Consider the following 15,950-nt stretch of genomic DNA (forward strand, 5'->3'; position numbering starts at 1 on the left):
TAAGGCCTTGGAATCTTTGATGCTTCCTTTTTCAGGTTGTGCTGGTTCCCCACAAAGATTCTTTCCGTTGATGACACTTGCCCAGTATTTGAAGAGCACAGTTAATTTCGCATCAGAGTAAAAAAATTCAGTGTGTGCACTATACACAGAACATAGGCACACAAACTTGAATTTAATTTGGCAAAATCTCAAAGAATCTTTCAGAATTTCTCTGTTTTCATTCTCCTTCAAGTTGGTTTCTCCTCTAAGATTAACTATCTAGATAAATATTCTTGTTTCCTTGATTACTTTATGGAAGTTTATTCTCAATAGAGTAGGTTGAGCTCTTTATCTCACATCCGTCAATCCCTGGAAAATCAACTCTTTCTGCACCAGAATGCCTGCCTTGGTTGTAAAGCCCCATGAACATGAGGACCCTGGCTCCGCCAGTATCCTCAGGCTCGGTTGGTGAGTGATTCTGGATGAGTTTCCCTGTGTCCTGAATAACACCATCTTTTCCAGCTCTACTGAGCAGAGGAGCATTTGTCATCGCTGATCCCCGCGCTCCCACCCCTACTCTGAAAATCCCCCTGGTCAGTTAGTTTTGTTCTATCACACTTCTAAAGCTATAACAGTTCCCAGCCTCCCTAGCTGACAAGGAGTATGCATGTCACACTCATAAATCACAATCCATCTCAAGGAGTAGGGCCATTTTAGGAAGCTTCCAGATAAAAAAAAAATAACATCTACTTTAACCTAAGGTCAATTCTAGGTCTTGCCAAACTGGACAACTATGTAATCCCATGAAAGAAGTCGGACTGCTTTTGGTAGTGGCAGTGGTAGGATGGGTAGGTATACAGCATCATATTGAAGACCCATAGGCTTGATTCCCAGATTAGCAATTCCATATATTTTTAATTCCCTTTGGTGCCTACAAATCTGCATCTAAACTAGGACAACTGGCTTCTAGTTTCATGAAACCGATTATGAAGAAATCTTGGCAAGGGAAAGTAGATGATTGCAAATTTATTCCTACTACTTGGAAAAAATTTTCTATGATGATGCATAATAAACAGCTTGAGCTGTGCTTCAGAGACAGATGATCAGTGTGTCAACCCACGAAGATGCATAAGAGCCACAGGAAGACTATTCACCTGACCTCAGGTATGGCCTTCACGCAGAGTAGCACCGCCCTTCCTGGGAGCATCGTGGACAAAGTCATGCAGAGGACAAATAGGAAAGAATCTGAGGAAAAATCTTGGTCAATGACCTGGGTACATTTATTTTACTTTTTTGTTGTTGATATTGCTGTTGTTTTCTATAGAACAATAAAGGAAATTTAAACAGAAATCATTCATATTCATAATTCTAACATCCTGACAAAACCATTATAGTTCTCTGAATGCCCTTCTAATCTTATCCGTACCCATATCCATTTTTTGTTTCTTCCCACTACCAGTATATTTTCAATCACTTTCCCATGTTGCTGCATGACCTTTATGGCTATCTAATGGTCATACCATAATTTACTCAGTCCTTCCTTTATTGTAGGACATTTGGATTGTAAACTCCTTTTATCTTTCTGTCATAAATAATGGAGCTGTGAACAGCTTTATACATAAATCTTTTCCTTTCCTTGAATCACTTCCTTATTTCTGAGCGAGGAATGACAATCCTGAAGAGAATGGATTTTTAAAAATTTATTGGTTTTTATATATGTTGCAAATCTCCCTCTCAAGGAATTGTGTAGGACATTCGGTTGGTGTCTATCAACTACAGCCTCAACCTATGTGAAATACATTGTATTTATTTATTCTGATGAATGGCTAGTCTGATTCTCAAAGGTAAGCAAAGACCTTTGCCTAAAGCAAGGATGCAGCCAGTCCTCTAACAGATCAAAGAAGGTGTTTAACATATGGTTAGTAAAGAGCTCTTTCAGAACAGTATTATTCTCGAAGTTTAAATTTTGATGACTGCTCCATTCCAGGAAGGATCTAAAAGCTGCTAGTTCCTTCTAGGATCCATTCTCCCTGGCTTCTGTGGTTTAATTCTGAGCAACAATATGACCAACTGTTAATTCCCAGCCTTCCTTTTGTTAACTAAAATTTCAGAAAAGGAGACCTGACTGAAATAAGTAGGCATTTACCGGGGAGTTGTTAAGACTGCAGCCAGGGAGACAGTTTCAAGAAGCACTTGAATTATGTTCCCTGGGACTACAAAATGGGGGAGGCTTAAAAAGGCAAAACCCCACAAGGTTAGATAAATTGTCATGAATTAGGATTGAAACTGGCAAGAAGTAAGAGTGTTTGCTAAGCAAGGGCTGGTTGAGATCTGAAATGATTACACAGTTGCGAAGAGGGAGAGAACTTTGAAGCTACAGGTCTGCAGCTAGCAGATAATTGTTTTAAAAATGGCTGGTGGTGTCCTTGCGTTTGATATAATTCAGAGAAGATTCAAATTCTCAGTGATGTAGGAAAGTGTCTGAAACCACATCCAAAATGGCCATCCATCTCCATTTTGGATGCCTGAACCATAGTTCCTCTCTTTTGATCTCCAAATGAACTTAAATATGTAGTCACTTTCAACTAATGGTGGCAAATGAGAAAAAGCAGAAGTCATTGTACAGGGCAGCTGAAAACACACTTGAAAGGTGGGTTACCTAGCTTGCCTTTCCCCCACCTCCCTTACTTTTTCATACTCCCTGGAATGTGTTTGTAATAGCTGGAATTTCAGCAGCCATTTTAAAACCATGAGGGTGTAAGTTATAAGGCAAGGATAGAATAAAAATATGCCACTTGAACCACCCAAAACTACCTACCTCCAGTCTTTTTTTATGGGAGAAAAAAACTGACATGTACCTTAAGCTACTGTTACCTCACTTCTCTATTACTAACAGCAGAACATGATCCCTAGCTTAAATGATGTTTTTCTAGGACATTGCAATCATTCACCCATTATTTAATTTTGTCTTAATGGCTACTAATTATTTTTTTATTCAGGGTTATTATTAATCCAGTTTTACAGGTAGTTTCACTCACTGTTGTTGAGAAGACCACTTGTGCAGGAAATATGGAATCCAATATGGAAAGAGGTGAAAGGGATCCCTAGGGTGATGGTGAAGGGACATCCTAGGATGAAAGGTGGGTACCAATGGAAATGGCAACCAGTTCAGACCGGAGTAGGTCAGAAAGCTTTAGAGATTTCTTCAGGATGATGAATATAATGAATACCTAGTAAATCTGAGTGTATTTATTTAGAAGCAAATTAGACCATTGAGAATTAAGGACTGAATAAATGTCTGTGGGAAAAAATTATGAACTCAAAGGAGAAACATGAGTGGTACAGCTGTGGCTTAACTGGAGGTACTGTTTTCCTAGTCATAATCATATGATGTTAATCATGTACTATTTAAATGTTGATCTAATCAACACGATGCTGATATAATTTATTGGGAACTTGGGGAGATCAAAAGTGTGAACACATGGGGTGGGGAGTGTGGGTGTGTGTGAAAGATATCAAAACCATCTCCCATGGTGGTGATCAATAGGTAATGCCTAAGACTGAAACATCAAGTGTAGGAGTATAAGGATGTCATTCAGAAACGTGCAAGTAAAGCCAAAGAACCAGTTCAGAGAACTGAAACTAGTCTCCTCCGAGGAAGGGAAACGGGGGAAGAGATGGAAACTGCTGATTTTTTTTCAACAAGCCTTGCAACCAGCTCCACAAACCTTAAAATAAAAACTGGGGGTGGGAGAGACAGACACTGGAAAGGAAAAAGACATGATCTGTGATCAAAGGATGATTGTAATCTAAAAACTAGTGCAAATTACCAGAAACTTAGAAAGGTAGCTACTGTTTCTGTCTGCTCAGCCCTTGCCCCACCACCCATCCCTCCCAAGTCTTCAGAAAACAGCCCTCCTGGCTACAGAGGTGGTCAGGTGACCCAGGGTGGGCCAATTATAGTCCCTCACAGCCACAGTGAGTGGTCTGAGTGGGCACATGACCTAAACTAAGCCAATCGGGGCTCCTGGGACTTTTCAAATTACTGCCCAGGGATAAGAACCTCTTGTTCCTCTCTGATCACAAAACCCAAGGATATACCTCAAGGGCAGTTCTCCACCCCACCACCTGGCCAAGTTTGTACCAGCCAACGAAGTGAATGTGCCAAAAGCAACAGAGAAGAAATAGAGAAGGACAAAGAGAAGGTATTCAAGGCAGTGAATCCAGTCTTCCCTGAGACCAGCTCTATGCTGCCCTCTGGTCAGTTAAATCCCAGCCCAGTCAAATCCCTTCTTTTTGTTTAAGCAAGGTTAAATTGGGTTTCTTTCCATTGTAGTCAAAAATACTAATACACAGTCAAAAACCGTCAAACAAACAACAACAAAAAAGAAACCATCAAACAAAACTTTAAAATAATTTTATTATGGAAAGTTGCAAACAAACACGAAAGTAGACAGTCTGGCATAATGAATTCCCACAGTCCATCACCCAGCCTCACAATGATTCACATTTTGACAATCTTGTTTCATCTGTCTATCTCTCCACCGTTTTTTCCTTAAAAATATTTCAAAAGAAAATCCCAGACGTTATATTATTTCACTTAGCCCCTGTGCTTTATGCACTGGTCCTGGTAAAAAGTAAGGTGTCAGACAAATGCCTGTTTTGTCCATATTTAAGCTATATGGTCAAATATTGGCAATGTGAGATGGCTTGATCTAATACTTCGATATGAACGTAATCTAACTGCTAAGGATCTTTTTTTTGACATAACCTCCACGTCATTATCATACCTAACAAAATTAAGAATGATTCCTTAATATCTAACACCAAGTCCATTTTCAAAATTTCCCAGTTGTATCAAATATTTGTATCCACCGTTTGCTTAAATCAGGATCCAAACAAGGTCTGCACAGTGATTTGGTTAAAATAACTTTTTAAGTGTTCTCTCATTTAGCACTCTTGAAGGAACCTAGACAGGTGACACCAAATGGTGGGCAATCCTCAAACAGAAGAAGTCAGAAGAATTAGGTCCCAACTCCTTGTTTATATTATTTAATATACACAAATATCACATTAAATAATATACCATATATGTGTGTGTACATGTTCTGTTTGCTTCACATCCGTTCTCATTTACCCTTATAAGGCTGGTTGCCATTATCACCCTTATTTTGTAGATGAGGAAGTACCCCCAAGGAGGTCAGCTGACTTGCCCAATATCATCAGCTAGTAAGTAGCAGAGCTGAGGTTGGAATTCAGGCCATATGGCTCCAAAGTCTAAGCTCTTAGCCCCTGCACCCTACCTGTACTTTATACTCCAGTCCTTGGGAGCAGTAAAGTGCCAGGCACATGCCTATTATTATTTTATTCCACAAAGTACTGAGATCCTGTAGGGAAGAAGGCGACAAGAGCTTATGAAGTAAACGGTTGAAGGACTACATCCATGTGGCTCAGGTAGAGTCGGGATTTGGGACCGATCTCTTGCATTTCCCCTCTCTAGTCATCCACTCCCAGGCATTCCTGTTTGAGTCCACGAGCCTCACTGCCGTGCTCCTCCCCCGCGAAACTGATGACCTCTAGTCTTCCTTCTCTCACCTGGACCCAGTGGTCATTCTTCTTGGCCTCCTGCTTTATCTACTTTTCTGCTCAGTCCCTTTTGCCTGCTTCCAACCCCGGCCTCCAAGCTAACCCCAACTCTTCAACTATAACATATTCAATTAGAACGATTTGACTGGTGGACCCAGAAGTTAATGAACCTGGCGTTGGTGTTTCAGACTAAAGGGCCCAAGCCCCTCCTGCTGCTGGGCGATCTAATTCTCTCCGTTTCAAATATATTAGCCTTGGGGAATCACAGCAGGCACATCATCTATACTGGCTGCTTTGGACTTCTCCACTGCTATGATACGATCAGCAGGATGCCTAGTTCACGTAGCACTTCCCAGGGAGCTGGCTGCTTCATGAGGACAACCAGAAGCACAGGTGTAGGAGGATCACCTCGTCATTTCTTCTCAAACATGCATACAAATCCCACACGGATCTTGTTAAAATGCAACTTCTGATTCGGTAGGTCTAGGGTAGGTCCCAAGATGCTGCCGTTCTAACAAGCTAACAGGTGGTGCCAATGCTGCTGGTCCGTGGACCACCCTTTGAGTAGCAAGAATCTAGATCACTGGTTCTCAAAACCAATTGCACATTACAGCCTCCTAAGGTGCTTGTAATTAGGGGAGAGGTAGGTGCAGGGAGTTATAAAAGCTCCCCAGCTGATTCTAATGAACAGTCAGAGTTGAAAAATACTACTTTGGAGGCTGAAGCCGCAGCAGGAATTGGGTGGTCAGTTGCAGGAATCCCTGGCCAGATGGAGGAAGTGAGGTGGTCACAGGAAGGTGGGGCTCCTGGCTTGTAAGCATCTTCCTTCCTTGTGCTTCCTGCCTCTCCTTGCTGTCACTTGCGTTTTCTCTCTCTTTTATTTTCTTCCTACCAATCCTTCCACTTCCCAAATCCTCATCTCAAAAAGAAAAAAGCTGAGCAAACTGAAAATCAACAACTCTTCCTACATCCCTCAGAAAACTGAGGTCACAAGGCAATCATCACCCTGAAAATTGGAGAGACAAGAAAAAACAGAATCACAACCTACCAGGAGCACAAGTCCACAGCGGGAGCCAATACCAGTGGGAACACTTCAATGTAAGTGACAAATTGCCGGAGGCTCAGGGTGGACTAGCTTGAGTTAAAAATTCCAAGGGTGGGGGTGGGAATGGGGGTACTTCTAGGGGACCTCTACTCTTTTGTTTATTTCCTGAAGCCGCATCAGATTCTCAGGGTGAAGACTAGAGAAAAGTCCCCTTATACTTCCAGCAAGTAGAGGGGAAAAGAAGGTGTGGCTTCTAGGAAATAAATCTTTGTGAAAAAGATGTTGGAATTAGTAAACAACCTTAAAATTGAGCAAGTAGGTAACTAACACACAATCAATGATGGGGTTATTAGATGCTAGATGCTGGGGATTGAGGATAAAACTGGCTCCCTCTCCTCCAGGAGCTCGTGTTCTAGTGGGAAATGCATATGTGCATACAACTGAAATCGCACAACGTGGCCTCTCCCGTTGCGGAGCACAGGCTCCGGACGCGCAGGCTCAGCGGCCATGGCGCACGGGCCCAGCCGCTCCGCGGCATGTGGGATCTTCCCGGACCGGGGCACAAACCCGCGTCCCCCGCATCGGCAGGCGGACTCTCAACCACTGCGCCACGAGGGAAGCCCGAACCCGCGGTCTTTTAATTGATATCACACACCTGGTCTCAGGACTTGATGAAGCTCAGGTTCTTTGTCTCATCCCAGAAAGAATTCAGTGAGAGATAAAGTGATAGGTAAGAAGTGGATTTATTTAGAGAGAGATGTGTGGTTGGTTTTTATGGACTCGGTAATTTCATAGGCTAATGAGTGGGAGGATTATTCCAACTATTTTGGGTAAAGGATGGGGATTTCCAGAAACTGGGCCACTGCCCAATTTTTGGCCTTTTATGATAAGCCTCAGAGCTGTCATTTAGCATGCTAACATATTAAACAAGTGTATAATGAGGCTTAAGGTCTACTAGAAATCGAATCTTCCACCATCTTGGACCTAGTTTGTTCTAATCAGTCTTTGTCATATCCTCAATGGCTCTGTCATTCTTTTAAAGGTTGTGCCCTGCCCCCTTCCCTTCTGTTTCACAATGATGCCAGAGATTGATAGTTGCTGCCCCTTACATCTTACCTCTGCTTCTTCCATAGTAATAGAACTCTCCTTTTTAGCTGAGTACATGCTCCCCAGAATAAAGATTATATTTCCCAGCCTCTCTTGCAAGGTAGGTGTGGTCTTATGACAGAGTACTGGCCAGTGGGGTGTAGTGTCCTTACTTCAAGCAGATGTCTAAGCCCTCACCCCCGTAACTGTGAATATGACCTCATTTGGAAAAAAGGGTTTCGCAAAGGTAATTAAGTTAAGGATCTGGCTGTGAGCTCGCCCTGGATATGAGGGGCAGCGGCTCTCCATCTCCCCTTTTCTCTTGCCTACTGGCTGGAAAGCAGATATAATAGCTGGATCAAAGTAGACATCTTAGACATTGAGGCGAAGCCTCAACCGATAGCCTGGGTTCCTGATGACTGTAGAGTCACCATAGTGTTACCGAGTTAAGTCTTATGGACCCTGCTCAGGCCCTAGCCCGAGAGCTGAGGCTCTCTGCCTTGGCAGAGAAGAGTTCTTTTTCCTTTCGTGTTCGAGCAGCCAAATAATGACGGAAGCTGAGATCAACACGGCACAAGCTTTATTCAGTGACCAAAGAATGGAGAAACGGGAACTAAGTTCAGATCAACTTCTCACCCCGCTGGTGAGAGGGATTTAATTTTAAAGAGTAAAGGGAGGACGAGGGAGGCTAATGATGGCGAAGCATATGAATTAGTTTACCGGGAAAGGCTTCTTCCAAGGGAGTGGGTTGCCACCACCTTTTTACCCTTTTTCGGTCCTTAATGTCCAGTCATGGTCGCTGGTAGGTATGCCATTTAACATGCGAATGTCGTAAAGTCAAGGTGTAATGAGACTCAGGGTCTGTTAGAGGTCAGATTCGTGGCCATCTTCGTCCCAGGTGGTTCCACCTGGTTTTTTGTCTGTAGCTTCCTTCTTATCTCTGGGCCCTTTAACTTGAAGATTTATGTTAACTCCTGCCCAAGGTGGGAGTTGGCAGGTTTTGAGCAAGGACACTCCTGCTAAAGGTGAGGGTTGGGGGGTTGTGAGCAAATACCTGGAGCAGCTCCTGTAACGACAGCAGCCGACATTTACGTAAACTAAGAGAAAAATAGATTTCTAATTTGCTGAAGCCTTTGTGACTTTTGGATTTCTGTCTCTTGTAGCAGAACGTTTTACTAACAAATATACCAACTAACCACAATAAATCTTCTTTTTAGGCCTCTCATAAATATTCAAAGTACAAAGCAATATATTGGGCAAGTTCTATTTCACTTAGAATAAAATATAGACTCCTTTATTTATTTATTTGCGGTATGCGGGCCTCTCACTGTTGTGGCCTCTCCCGTTGCGGAGCACAGGTTCCGGACGCGCAGGCTCAGCGGCCATGGCTCACGGGTCCAGCCGCTCCGCGGCATATGGGATCTTCCCGGACCGGGACACGAACCTGCGTCCCCTGCATCGGCAGGTGGACTCTCAACCACTGCGCCACCAGGGAAGCCCTAGACTCCTTTAAATGGTCAGAAAGGCCCCGGTGTGATCTGACCCCTGTCTACTTGTCCAATCTCATACCACTCTTCTCTGGCCTGGCACAGGGTATACTGCAGCGTTATGCCTGTGTTCCTTCATAACATACATACCTTGTGAGGACGTATTATGAGCTACACGTGCAGTGGGCACACAGTATCAGACCTAGCCCTTACAGCCAACTTTTTTTCTATTTTGCTTATAAGCTAATTTATTTTCCAGCTCAGAGCCTTGACCCATGCTCTTCCCTCAGTCTAGGGCAGGGCTGTCCAATAGCACCTCCTGCATGATGGAAATGTTCTTATCTGTGTTGTCCGATATGATAGCCACTAGCCACAAGTACTGAATACTTGAAATGTGGCTGGTATGTCTGAGGATATAAATTGCTAATTTTACTTAATTTTAGATTAATTTATGTTTTAAACAGCTACACGTGACTAGCAGCTGCCAGGATGGACAGTACAGGTCTCGACCCCTCTGCTCCCTGGGACACATAACTTACTCCTTGAGGTGGTTTTAGAACGTGGTTGCTGATTCTTTGACACACCTCTAACTGAGAGATGGGGTCTATATCCCCTCTCTTTGAATTTGGTTGGGCTTGTGACTATATGACAGAAGTGATTTTTTGTTGTTGTTGTTTTTAGATGTTGGGGGTAGGAGTTTAGTAATTTATTTATTTATTTTTGCTGTGTTGGGTCTTCATTTCTGTGCGAGGGCTTTCTCTAGTTGTGGCAAGCGGGGGCCACTCTTCATCGCGGTGCGCGGGCCTCTCACTATCGCGGCCTCTCTTGTTGCGGAGCACAGGCTCCAGACGCGCAGGCTCAGTAGTTGCGGCTCACGGGCCCAGTTGCTCCGCGGCATGTGGGATCTTCTCAGACCAGGGCTCAAACCTGTGTCCCCTGCATCAGCAGGCAGACTCTCAACCACTGTGCCACCAGGGAAGCCCGACAGAAGTCATTTTAATGTGACCTCTGAGGCTAGGTAAGAAGAAACCTTGCAGCTTCTGCCCTGGTCTCTTTAAGGTCATGGTCCTAGGACACTTGCTTTCAGGAAGCTCCATCACAGAACCTACTCACCATCCTATGAGAAGCCAAAGCCACATAAAGAGGCCCACATGTAGCTGCTTCATCCTTTGAGTCATCCCAGCCTAGGTACCATACTAGTTTCCTGTGGCTGCCATAATGAATTACTACCAACCTGGGGGCTTAAAACAACAGAAATCCACTCCCTTGCAGTTCTGAAATCTGCCAGAAATCTGAAATCAAGGTGTCGGCAGGTGTTGCCGTGCTCTGAGTCTCTAAGAGAATCTGTTCCATTCCTCTCTCCTAATTTCTGGTGGTATCTGACAATCCTTGCTGTTCCCTGGCTTGTTGACACATCAGCCCAATCTCTGCCTCCACCTTCACATCACTTTCCCCCATGTTTCTCCTCTTCTCAATTCTCTCCTTTCTCTTAAAGGACAACAGTTATTGGCTTTAGGGCCCACCCTAAACCCAGGATGATAGCATTTCAAGATCCTTAACTGTGATTACATCTTCAAAGACCCTTTTTTCAAATAAGGCCAAATTCACAGGTACTGGGGATTAGGACTTGACATATCTCTTTGGGAACCACTATTCAGCCCAATACAGCCCCAGCCATGTGCATGAGGTGGCCTAGAGATGATTCCAGCCCCCGGTTGTTTGAGTTACTGCCAGACCCTCACATTTTCCTGGCTCAGACCCTACACATTGTAGAGCAGACATAAGCCACAATCACCATGCCTTGTTTGAAATCCTGACCTATAGAACTTCTGAGCATAATAAAATGGGATTCTAAGTCACTGAGTTTGGGATGGTTTATCACACAGTAATAGATAACTGGAAATTCCTGTTCATCTTTTAAGGGCCTGATCAAGTAACATTTCTTCAAAGAGGCCTCCTGAGATACCTCCTCCAAGTCTAAATTCCATTCCCCTCTTTACTTTTCCTTTCTGGCACATATCACAATTTATAGTTGTAAATGTCGTTAGGTGTTTTTCCTTTTTTTTGATTTTTGGCTGCATTGGGTCTTCATTGCTGTGCGCAGGCTTTCTCTAGTTGTGGCAAGCAGGGGCTGCTCTTCGTTGCGGTGCACGGGCTCTAGGCGCACGGGCTTCAGTAATTGTGGCACGTGGGCTTAGTAGTTGTGGCTTGCAGGCTCTAGAGCGCAGGCTCAGTAGTTGTGGCACACGGGCTTTGTTGCTCCGCGGCATGTGGGATCTTCTGGGACCAGGGCTTGAACCCGTGTCCCCTGCATTGGCAGGCAGATTCTTAACCACTGCGCCACAAGGGAAGTCCTGTTTTTCCTTTTTAAATGTCTCCCCCACTAGACCTAAGTTCCATGAGGCCAGGGACCATGTTTGTTTCATTCAACACTACGTCCTCTGTGTGTACCAGGCACACAGTAAATGCCCAACGGATACCTGCCAAATGAATCAAATTCTGAGCTTTCTGTGACTGAATCTACAACTGACGCTTCTTTGTCATCTGAACTGAGGCAGCTCTAGGAAGACATTATTTATTTAGCCTTTTTGCTCTCAGCAGATGAAATAAGCCAGCATGCAGCAAGTGGGAAGCAAAGTATTCATTTTCCAAGGCTCAAACCTCAGTTCTTGCCGTTACGGTTCTTTGCATTTGAATAATTGCTGTGGTTTTTAATTGTGGTGGAAACAAATGAACAGAAGACAAAGCTGGTCAGACAGCCAGGCTTTGAGAGACATCTTTAATTTTTTTAAGAAGCATCTGTAAGTTCACAAATGAACCTTAAATTGTCCTTGTATGTGAGTGTGAATCTCATGATACATTCTTCCATGAAATGAAAGCTTAATGGCAAATCATACAGCATAGGCTCTCCCTGGCATCTTTGCCATCATCCGTCTTGTTCTAGAAAGTGCATGGGTACAAATTCTGCTGTTACTTTTCTTGGAACAGAAAGAAAAATAGGACTTGGAACAGAAAAAAAAAAAAAAAAAGCCAGAAAGAAAAAGCAAAATGTGCTAAATAATACCAAGAATGGTCAGCTAAAACTTGTAAGCAGCTGTACAAATGAGTGTAGGGATAGAGCCTAAGATAAGTCAGGAGGTAGTAAGCATCTTAAAAACTGAGTATAAGCAGTTGGCGCTCACCTTTGTCACTCTCACACAGGTCACTGGTGATTGGAAGGACTCCTGACTCTCCCAGATGCATCCATCTTCCCCACGGTAGGAATTTTAACATGATCTGCAAGACCCTACATGATAATGTTCTGTGTTTTCTCGGATTCTGTATTTGTCTACTTGGCATCCGTTAAGCACAGCACCAAAGCTCAAAGTTGCTTACCCTTCGCTGTGATCTGGAGCCCACGCTCTGAACCACTTCCTTGTCTACCTCTCACACACCAAGCCGATGTTTTCCTTGCCCTAAATCACCTCAGGGCCAGTGCCCACCTCTATAGCCAGAGCCCGCCTACATGACTCAGACTAGCCACGCCTCTGCTGATTCCTCTGCCTTTGCTGTGGAAACCCCATTCAAGGCTGTGGCAGGGAGGCTTTCCCCTCACTCCACTTCTGCCTTGTGACCGAACCCGGTTCCTCCCGGTGTGGCCCTGTGTGGCGTGGCACGCACCATCCCCCCAGGAACTGTAAGCAATACATTTTTCTTTCAATGGCATTAGCATTTCCACGTCATCACTCGGTCACCTACATAAATTGAAATCCATGGTGGGTACAACTGAGACTGATCAGCCCTTGGGGCCTTTTACAGTCGTTGTTTCCTCTGCCCGGGAGCCCTCTTCCCCTGTGTCCACATGGCTCCTCTCTCACTGCATTGAAGTCTCTGCTCAGACATCACGACATCCAAGCAAGGCTTCCCTGAGCACGCATCTAACTAGCATGCCTATCTAGCCTAACTAGCTGTCTATCCTTTTTTTTGTTTTGCTTTGTGTTTTTTGTCTTTTTAATTAATTTATTTATTTATTTTTGACTGTGTTGGGTCTTCATTGCTGCACGCGGGCTATCTCCAGTTGTGGTGAGCGGGGGCTACTCTTTGTTGCAGTGCATGGGCTTCTCATTGCAGTGGCTTCTCTGTGTTGTGGAGCACAGGCTCTAGGGCTTCAGTAGTTGTGGCACACAGGCTCAGCAATTGTGGTGCACGGGCTTAGTTGCTCCGCAGCATGTGGGATCTTCCCGGACCAGGGCTCCAACCTGTGTCCCCTGCATTGGCAGGTGGATTCTTAACCACTGCGCCACCAGGGAAGTCCACCCCCCTCCTTTTTGTAGTTTTTTTTTGTGGTGCACTGGGACTTCGTTAGGCCGCACGGGCTCTTCACTGCAGGCTTCTCTCTAGTTGTAGTGCATGGTTATGTGGGATCTTAGTTCTCAGATTCTGTATTTGTCTATTTGGCATCCATTAATCCCTTGGACTTGGAACAGAAAAGTTCCAAGATCCCCTGACCAGGGATCAAACCTGTGTCCCCTGCATTGGAAGGTGGATTCTTAACCACTGGACCACCAGGGAAGTCCCTAGATGTCTATCCTTTTGTCCTACTTTATTTTTGTTACTAGCTCTCATCACCACCTGACTCGTTTGTGTGTTCCCTCACTCTGCACCACACAGAACTTAAGTTTTCCTAGAGCGAGGCACAGATTTTTGTTTTGTTAACAGCGAAGTTCCTACCACTTAGAACAGTGCCTGGCACACAGAGGGTGTAAAATATTTCCTAAATGATGAAATTTTATTTTTCCAGAGCAGCTGGCCTGTTAATGAGTACATGAATGGCCGAAATCTCCTTCAACTTTATAACTCTCATTGGGCCCGGAGATCCGTGAGAAGCCAGTGCTCTGGATCAATAAGACATGAATTTCTAAAAGGGAGTAAGTGGTTCAAAAACATATCCTGGGGAATCGCAGGATAAAACCCCAAGCAAGCTGGTTTGTGGAATTAATACTGGGGGTTAGGACAAGTGAGCAATTACCATTCCGGAATTATCAGGCCTTCTGCCATTCCTCTGAAAATGTGCCTGGCATTGGGTTATGGGCTCTGTAACTCCGAGGGATTAAGGAAAATACTTTCCTTTATCATTTAGGAATAGCATCATGCCCCCCCATGAGGTTGAAGCAGGGTCTAGGAAGCATCTTAGCAAGGGTTGGCCCAGACACCCTTCAGTGTGTGCTGTGTGCTTTCCCTCCAGAAGGAGCCTGAATGACTGTGAACGCAGCTCACCAGTTGTACAACTCAGCTCAACACTGGTTCACACTTGATACTGGCAGCCTTTTCTCCCAATGAGCACATTTCAGAGGAAAGCTGCGTATCACACGGTGCTTATAATGATGTATCTCAAAAAGATCTGTATACCATGTAGGTAAAGAAAAGTCTAGCAATGCTGACCAAAACTATAGAGGCTTAAAACAAGGGAGGGGAGGTGGAGGGAAGAGAGGAAGGAAGGAATTTCTGCTCTCTGAAAGACAGGAGAACTTACATTCTCACTGGTATGCCCCATTGCCTCTGTGAAAAACGTCCCCCAAATAACTTTGATGCAAGCTGATGTGGAGGCTGATCCACTACTGACCTTAAGATGTTTCCTTTACCTAACCCAGATGCTATCATTTAGAACTAAAACTAGATCAATTTTTCTCTTAGTCTCAGAGGTTAAAGACGTTATGAGATTATTGAAATGAAGAAAGTTAAAGAAAGGAGAATCAGAGAATAAGAATTTGTAAGTCTCCTTTTTCCGGTAAGCGCCCTGAGGTTACCTCTAAAAATGGTTCGCTATTCACTTGACCCAGAAAACCCCACAAAATCATGCAAGTCAAGAGGTTCAAATCTTCATGTTCACTTTAAGAACACTCGTGAAACTGCCCAGGCCATTAAGGGTATGCATATTTGAAAAGCCACTAAGTATCTGAAGGATGTCACTTTAAAGAGGCAACGTGTGCCATTCCGTCGTTACAATGGTGGGGTTGGTAGGTGTGCCCAGGCCAAACAGTGGGGCTGGACGTACGGGTCAGTGGCCCAAAAAGAGTGCTGAATTTTTACTGCACATGCTCAGAAATGCAGAGAGTAATGCTGAACTTAAGGGCTTAGATGTAGATTCTCTGGTCATTGAGCACATCCAGGTGAATAAAACCCCCAAGATGTGGCTCAGGACTTCCAGAGCTCGTGGTCGGATTAACCCATACATGAGCTCTCCCTGCCACATTGAGATGATCCTTACTGAAAAAGAGCAGGTTGTTACTAAACCCAAAGAAGAGGTTGCCCAGAAGAAAAAGATATCCCAGAAGAAACTGAAGAAATAAAACCTTATGGCCCGGGAATAAATGTCACAAAAAATAAATGCAAATAAAAGTAAAAAAAAGAAAAAGAATTTGTAAGTCTCTCAGACTGTCAGGGGACAGAGGTCTAACAGGCAGAGCTAACCAAGCTCTCGTCTGCATGGACCCAGATAACGTTGGGCCACAGCCACGCTGTTGTTTACTTGCCATCTGTGGCTCCTCTGTAACCGTCGCATTAACTGTTTGCAGCAGAGATGGTCTGCAAAGCTGAAAACATTGAATATCTGGCCCTTTACAGAAAAAGTTCGCTGATCTTCGGTAGCTATTAAAGGAGCAGCGTGACTTACCAGGCTATCGTGATCTTACTGAAATATTTCTGAGGACTGTGTAACGCCCTTCACTTTGAGTCCCTCTTTATCAAGCAACGTTCTGAATGTAATTGGGCTTCTGGAGTATGTTTCT

The 15,950-nt window shown here is 44.2% G+C and overlaps 1 long non-coding RNA gene and 1 pseudogene across 1 annotated transcript; one reads left to right on the forward strand and one right to left on the reverse strand.

The window, feature by feature from the left end:
- Nucleotides 1-11,922: 11,922 nt before the first annotated feature.
- LOC113613795 (uncharacterized) lies at nucleotides 11,923-12,631 on the reverse strand. Its single transcript, XR_003430367.1, has 3 exons — nucleotides 12,559-12,631; nucleotides 12,366-12,469; nucleotides 11,923-12,123 (listed from the first exon to the last, which is right to left on the reverse strand). It is a non-coding gene; the product is annotated as an uncharacterized LOC113613795 (long non-coding RNA).
- Nucleotides 12,632-14,964: 2,333 nt separating this feature from the next.
- Nucleotides 14,965-15,567, forward strand: LOC113613800 (60S ribosomal protein L17 pseudogene; annotated as a pseudogene).
- Nucleotides 15,568-15,950: the final 383 nt, after the last annotated feature.

Source organism: Aethalodelphis obliquidens, unplaced genomic scaffold (genome assembly GCF_003676395.1).
Source record: "Aethalodelphis obliquidens isolate GAN/ISIS:26980383/991018 unplaced genomic scaffold, ASM367639v1 scaffold4, whole genome shotgun sequence".
NCBI lineage: Eukaryota > Metazoa > Chordata > Mammalia > Artiodactyla > Delphinidae > Aethalodelphis > Aethalodelphis obliquidens.